Source organism: Delphinus delphis, chromosome 7, assembly GCF_949987515.2.
Source record: "Delphinus delphis chromosome 7, mDelDel1.2, whole genome shotgun sequence".
Classification (NCBI taxonomy): domain Eukaryota; kingdom Metazoa; phylum Chordata; class Mammalia; order Artiodactyla; family Delphinidae; genus Delphinus; species Delphinus delphis.
The window spans coordinates 10,520,400-10,528,046 of record NC_082689.1 but is presented as its reverse complement, the minus strand read 5'-3'; the positions used below and the strand labels follow the sequence as shown (position 1 = coordinate 10,528,046).

Here is a 7,647-nt window from a genome sequence, read left to right as displayed (position 1 = left end):
ATGTACTGGAAACAGCTAGCTGTGGGACATATGTTGAAGAACAAAAAGCAGAGAAACAGTAGGACATGTGATATAGATTAAAATCTGGTCTAATTAAGTACCAGTTTCATAGTAAGAAAACTTAAGAGCAAATAAAAGCATTTTTCCCCCTCAAGTTAATATGGGAAAATCTCAGACTGAGAGATTTCTTTTTCCATTCCCGAAGTAAATCATAACTAATAAAGTTTTTTTTAAGTAAAATGCACTAATACATTGCATCATATTTGTGATGTTTATCAAAGAAAATTGGAAACTGTGAAGTGTAATAAGCAATAGTGCATCAAACTTTCAGAATGTGCTGCCCTCAGGGATTCAGAGAAGGTAACAAGCATAACATTATGCAGGATGCTTTTGCTGCTAGTTTTCCAAAATGACAGCTACGAGAAGCCTGGAGAGAGAGGGAAATAGTTCTTTGCACAGACACAGAATTGACTTTAGTTGGTCTGTGCCCACATACAGAGTCAAGATAGTGTCATATGGAAGGTAGATATGATCAGTGACCATGAAAGGAAGAGCCTGGAGAGGAGGTGCGTCTGATAAGTGAAAGATAAAGGTAGAGGTGGTTAGCTCAGCTGAATAACCCTTCAGGTCCATGAGTATTTGTCATAGGAATAATCATTCGACTCTTAACTTTTCCATGATATGGGGATAGAGCTGCTTGGAGTCAGCTGAGCCTCGGTTTTCCCACCCTCAAAGCCCTACATCGGCTGAATGAAAAATTCACTTAACTTCCCATGCCTCGGTTTACTTGTCTGTAAACTATGATAGAACTAAGTGATTGCAATGAGTCTCATTCTCTCACCTAGCAGATGAAGCAAACCTTGAAGGTAGTACAGGATCTCAGAATTGGGATGGGTCTGGGGACCGGCTTTTCAAGCTCGCTCAATTAACAGATGAGAAATGGAGGCCCAGAGAGGCAAGTCCATGTCTGCAAGGATTCATGACTGACAAGTGATAGATAGGACTATAGCCCAGGTGGGATGACCAATCATCTCAGTTTTCCAGGGATGGAAGGATTTCCCAGGACGTGGGATTTTCAGTGCTAGAGCCAGAAAGCTCCAGGCAAACCAGGATGCACTGAATACCTTAAGGCTAGGTCAGCTCATTTCCATCTCCTTGAACCACTTCTATGTACCATAAAAATATGCTTCCAGTGTCACACCGCTCTGGTGACATACAACCTCTGCAGAGGCACTCCATGAATGGCTGGGTCCCCATCCACTCACTGTTGGTGACATTGATGATCAGATCTTGCCCTGAGGGCTCATCCACATCTTCCAGCTCAGTCCACTCAGCAGGAACGCAGGAGATTTCAGGGCAGAGACTCCTTCAAAGGAAAAGTAAGGAGGGATGTAACTCTGTGTCCACTCGGAGCTGTAGCTGCCTGTGAAACATAGCCTGCACAGCATCCAGGGGCCTCTGCAACCACCACACCTAGTCAAGTTTATTCGTGATGATGCCCTAAACAACAAGTAGCAGAAACCAGGCAGGAAGTAGCCGAAACAATAAAGACATGTATTATTAAACATACAATACTAAGGAGTAACAGAGTGATCAGGCATAATATGAAGAGTTGTAAAACTATTTCATTTAAAACATTTTTTTTCTGTCTCCTCTCTCTGTTTCCCTTAATAGCGGCCTCATCCTGGTCTATTCATGGCTTCAAAATGCCGCCTATGAAAAGTTATGTGCTTCCTGGTCATGTTCAGTAGAAGACTGAGACATGAAAACATGCCCCTAAACATAACTATAAAGTTCTAAATTGTGTGCCCAGCCCAAAACCACGCACTATCATTGGGGTATGTCATGTCAACTAAATAAGACCGCTTTCTGACGCTAGGAATGAAGTGGATGCTTGAACATAAGTAGGACTCTGTTTTATAAAAGGAAACGGGAAAGGATGACAGGTAGACAACCGCACTTAAAATCTGTTTTCGGGGAGTTCCCTGGTGGTCCAGTGGTAAAGAATCCGCCTTGCGATGCAGGGGACGCGGGTTCGATCCCTGGTCAGGGAACTAAGATCCCACATGCCACGGGGCATCTAAGCCAGCCTGCCACAACTACTGAGCTCACATGGCTCAACTAGAGCCCACATGGTGCAAACTACAGAGCCCACGTGCCCTGGAGCCCGTGCACCACAACTAGAGAGAGAAAACCCCACCACCACCACTAGAGAGAAGCCCGGGTGCCTCAACAAAGAGCCCACTCGCTGCAAGGAAAGATCCCACATGCCTCAACCAAAAAAAAATAACTGTTGTCAACCCAGCACCATCCCTATCCCTCCAACTCTCCCTTATATTTCAATGGTTAAAATCCCTTAACTGCATCTCCCAGAAGCCCTCATTCATTGGATACTGGTACAAATTCTTCCAAAGTGAAACAATTCTGTGAAAAGTGGAAGGCAGAAGAGAAGCAGATGCTATTATTCTCTTCAGGCAGCAGCTGACAGAGTTGTGCACGGACTGCAGTCCCAAGGAGCCCAATGGCTTCCAGGGGTTCTGTGACTTACTCACAGCAGCAGGCAGCAGACATAATTGGAGGCAACATCCTATGATTCCTATAATTCCTGATTTCCTAAATGTTAGCAATAGTTTTCCTTGACCTTTACTTTCCCAATCCTTCCAAATAGTGCTGCAAATACCTATTGCTTGGTACTACATTTTTTCCTGTTTCAAATAGCTAGAAGATTGTCAGTGAAGAGTTATGGTCCAACTTCAACTTATTTCAAACCCAGCATCCACTACACCAGGAAAGGGAAGTTGGGAGGTGATATTGAAGAGGGTGACTCTGACGAGCATAAATGCTGCTAGATCAGTGGTTCCCAACCATTTTAGCACCAGGGACCAGTTTCATGGAAGACAATTTTTCCACGGTCGGGAGCCGGAGGGTGGTTCAGGTGATAATGCGAGAGATGGGGAGCTATGGGGAGCGAGGGGGGAGCCGTAGATGAACCCTCACTTGCTCGCCTGCCACTAACCTCCTGCTGTGCGGCCCATTTCCTGACAGGCTGCCAAGCAGTACCAGTCCGTGGGCTGGGGGTTGGGGACCCCTGTGCCAGATAACTCAGAGGAAGGAGTGCCGGGAAGGGAAGTAGCATTTGCACTGTCCTTTCTAATCTCCTTCCCAACATTTTACAGGATTATTTTAGATGCTTAACTAACTTGTCAACATTCATGTAGTGACCAGATAGAGACCCCTTCACACACCACACCAAACTTACTTACATTCGGCGGCCCCAGAATATACATGCCTGGAATCTCTCTGAATGGAACAAAATAAGAAGCACAAGAGATAAATGAGACAGACTTGACAGGGTGAACGTAAACGACAACGTCTTTCTCTCCACTCTCTGTTCAAACCCTACCGTAGATGTAGCGATGGCTCCTAGCCTCCCTGCTACTTCTAGTCACAAGAATAGTCTCATTTAAATAATCAAGATGGCTATTTCATGGTAATAAGCATAATTCTGAACAGTTCTTAAAGTTTTATCTTTCTTCATTTGGATAACGCCTCTTGTTGGAGAAGCTGTCACGAGCTAGGGGCGTAAGATCAACTATCCCCCTCTGCTTGTCTCGCTCTTCTACTTTCTTTCCCCTCCCCTCTAGCTACAATTCTGGCTTAGTCTTATAGATGAGGTGGTGAAGAATACAGTAAAACTGGATGGAGGTACTTGGAATCTGGTACCGATGCCTCAAGACTTTGAAGAGAAAGAGAAAGAAAGACCCCTATCTCACAGTGCTTATCAGAGCTTCTTCAATATTCTGCCTCGGGTAATCTAACGTCTCTCCTTACTCTGGCTGTTTCCCTCAACCTCTGTGCAATGTCAATCACCCCTCTACTGGGTGACTTTGCCTCTCTATGTGTCCTTTGTGGGTAGAATCTCTTTCAGGCTGGATTCTTTGCCTCTTCCCATTGTAAAGAGCCCACACCCTTGGCCGGCTGCCAGTGCCTGTGTAGTTGGCTCCCCTATTGCCCTTTATAACTTTTCTCTGCCGCAAGCATGCAACTGCAGCTTCAGGTTTTCATCTTCAGTCTTCAGGAGGCAGGAATCAAGGGTGTTTCTCTTTCGCTTACTAAGACTGCATAATCCATGACCTAAAACTTACATGTGCGAAAGGACCATTTATGTCGCTCAAGGAGTCTATGAGTCAGAGTTCAGACAGCATAAGGAGACTATTCCATGATGTCTGGGGTTCAGCAGAAAGACTCGAAGGTCAGGGGTTAGGTTCTAAAGGCAGTTCACTGGTATGTCGGGTGACTAATATGGGATTTTGGCTGGGGTCTCAGTTCCTCTCCAAGGAACGATCTATGTGGGCTAAATAAGGCTTCCTCACAGCCTTAGGGCTGTATTCCCCCAGAACGAGTATCCCTACAAGAAAGACTCAGATGGAGGCTGGATCATAAAATAGAAGTCGGGCTTCCCTGGTGGCGCATTGGTTGGGAGTTCGCCTGCCGAAGCAGGGGACACGAGTTCGTGCCCCGGTCCGGGAAGATCCCACATGCCGCGGAGCGGCTGGGCCCGTGAGCCATGGCCGCTGGGCCTGCACGTCCGGAGCCTGTGCGCCACAACGGGAGAGGCCACAACAGTGAGAGGCCCGCGTACCGCAAAAAAAAAAAAAAAAAATAAAATAAAATAGAACTCACACAGCATCATTCTGTCCTCTAGTAGAGCAGGTACTTTCCACCCAGATTTAGTGGAAGGTCAGAGCCTCCTCCCTTTCTTGGCAACTGGTCAGGTTGTGGAAGAACATGATTACTCTGGGCGTTTTAGGAAAAGACAATATGCTAAAAAGTCCTTACTTTCCAAACTGCTATGGACAGATATCACATTCCCAAGCCCTTCTCACTTAGCCTGAGGTCAGGAAAAGCACCTTTATCCTCTCCTCCATGTGGGGAGTAGAAAGAGGGAAAAGATGCCACAAATATCAACTACACGCTGCAAAGAAATTCTCTTTTCAGCTTCCAAACTAGCCCTGTTTAACTTTCAAGGTGGATGTTGGGCTAAGGAGGCAAACAGGTCTTCACATCATTTGCAAATCCTGTATAAGAGATCTGGCACCTGAGTTTGGAAACTTGAGGAAGATGCATATTTTTTCTACCCTTGCTCTTTAGAGACACTGCTGAAATGGAAACAGAGTCTCATATAAACATCTCATCAATTAGAAAGTAGAATCTGGCAGCACATAAAAGGAATACTGTCAAATTTAGTGGAGTTAATTTTAGAAATGCAAGGATGGGTCAATATTTAGAAATCTATCAACATAATATATTTGTCACCCATAAAATACTGAGTGCCTTTATAAAACGATAGAAAAAGCATAGAATTTCATGGGAAACAGGCTATGGACATAAAGTGGTAAGTCACATAGGCACACAGGTACAAATAATCAATGGATAAATGTACAACCTCATTCAATAAACAGATTATGCAAATTAAAGTAAGTACTATTTTTAATCTAAAAAAATTATAGATAATATAGAATACTGCTACTCAGGTTTTTTTTAATACTCTGTCAAGATTCAGCTAAATAATGTCATCGCTTTATTAAAGCTTTCAATGATTCCTCTAAAGGGAAGGAATCCTAGCCCTTCCCCCCCCCCCACTTCCCCCATGCCCTTCACTGATAACACTCTTGTGGCATTTTCTACTATTCATCTTTGCTATTTGTGCATAGGTCTCATCTTTACCTCTAGATGGTATTTGCTTCAAAGGCAAGAACCAAGTCTTACTAATCTTTTGTATCCTTAATGGCACTTAGCTCAATACCTTATACAGCATTTATTGAACAACAAATACAAAAATAATGTTAGTAATAAGTCTGATATTTATTGAGTTCACTGTGAGCCCAGCATTGTACCAAGCACTTGATACGAATGATTTAAGCCTCACAACCTTAGAGATAGATACTGCTATTAGTCTAATTACAGACTAGGAATCAAAGACATAAAGAAGATAAGCAATTTGCCTATGCAAAAACAAATCTCTTCATTTCAACAGCTTTCTTTTCTCTAATGAGCCTATCAATGCATCCTGGAGGTCTTAGAGTATTTTCTTTTTTTTAGCATACAATGATAGAGAAAGGGAGGAAAATGAGAAAATTTTCTGAAGAATAAAAATACGGGCAAAAGAATGGTATACATATTCAAAGAAGGAACCAAGGATTTTATTCTAAAGCTATCTGAAATAAGAATTAGAGAAATGGAAGAATGTAAATGTAGTAAATGTATAGCTGCTGTTTAAAGATGGTCATCTTAAGAAAAAAAACTGGTTATATCACTTTTAAAAATTTTAAATCATCTTTAAAATGATGGAAAAAAAGAAAAACTCTAATTTACAGGTAGATCCAATGCGTGCCAGAATGCATTTTGTTTTCTAATTCTGCTTGAATGAGTGTTTAAATGAAATTTCTCTATTTTTATTGATTATAGCTTTCTGTAACTCAACCCATCTTCCTTTTAAAAGGAGTGTTAGTATGATAAGAACTAAAATTCTGTGTACTTTTTAAATTGACTCCCACAGCCCTATGCCTTTGAGGATATATAATTTGCATCATTCAGGGGGCAAAAGGACATGTTTTAAGAGGTTAGTTGTGGCCTTATCTACTTACCTACGGGATACAGTGCTTCTGTTCCAGAACAAAGGAAGAAACTGACTGTTTCTGCTTAAAAGTTCACAGGCTCAGAAGGCTCCAGACAATCTAGGCATTCACCAGGCGCATGTTGTGTTGGATGAAATTAGAACTTTGAGTCACAATTGAATGTAAATCTAAACCTTTCTGAATATAAGCAGCTAGGAGTATGTAATTCATGGCAGAAACTTGAATCTGGAAAAGAGGAATATTAGAAGTAATAAAAACAGGAAGAAATGAAGTGAGAATCCCATAGCCTTCCTCATAAGCCAGAATAAAGTAGACATGTGTTATATTCTTTCCTTCTGTGGGTCCCTTCCACACCTGTTGTTGCTTTCCTGGGGAATTAGCCAAAGTGATCTTATTTCTAAGTCCTAGTGGGGAGAAATGATTCTGTCCCAGGAACAGGAAGCCAAGGTTCACGTTTTCCACCATTCTTCTTTTTAAAAAATATCTTTGATACAGCAATATCAAAAAATATCTTTGATATATGAATATGGCTCAGGGAAAGCAAAAAGGTCCCTACCATATGCACGCAGCACAGGAAAGTTGGTTAATATGTTAATAGATGGAATTACTAAAGCATCACTGTGGCTCAGAGCTAGGTGGTTTTTTGTTCTGTTTTGTTTTGTTTTGGTTTGGTTGGTTGATTGATTATCGGTTGCTTGGTTTTTTGGACATGTTTTGTTAGAGAAATGACCCCAAAGAGTTGAGTGGACTCTATGTCTTAATGATTTCATACATACTTAGTTGAAAATGGTTGTTCTCCTGGACACGTGGTCCCCAAACAAAGTGCAGGCTCTGATTTTATTAAAGTAAAAAATTCTTCTGCACAAATCATTGCCCATCTGTTAAGGTTTACAGGAAGAATATTTTATGCATGTACTCATCCTTCAATTCTGTTTTGCACACTTACATGACCAGCACTGAGCTTTATCAAAAAATTGGAAACAGTAATTATCCCCAGAAAATCTAAAGG

General features: G+C 42.0%; 1 long non-coding RNA gene across 1 annotated transcript; it reads right to left on the bottom strand.

The window, feature by feature from the left end:
- Positions 1–1,329: 1,329 nt before the first annotated feature.
- Positions 1,330–6,860, bottom strand: LOC132427961 (uncharacterized). Its single transcript, XR_009520042.1, has 3 exons — positions 6,648–6,860; positions 3,260–3,300; positions 1,330–1,366 (listed from the first exon to the last, which is right to left on the bottom strand). It is a non-coding gene; the product is annotated as an uncharacterized lncRNA (long non-coding RNA).
- Positions 6,861–7,647: the final 787 nt, after the last annotated feature.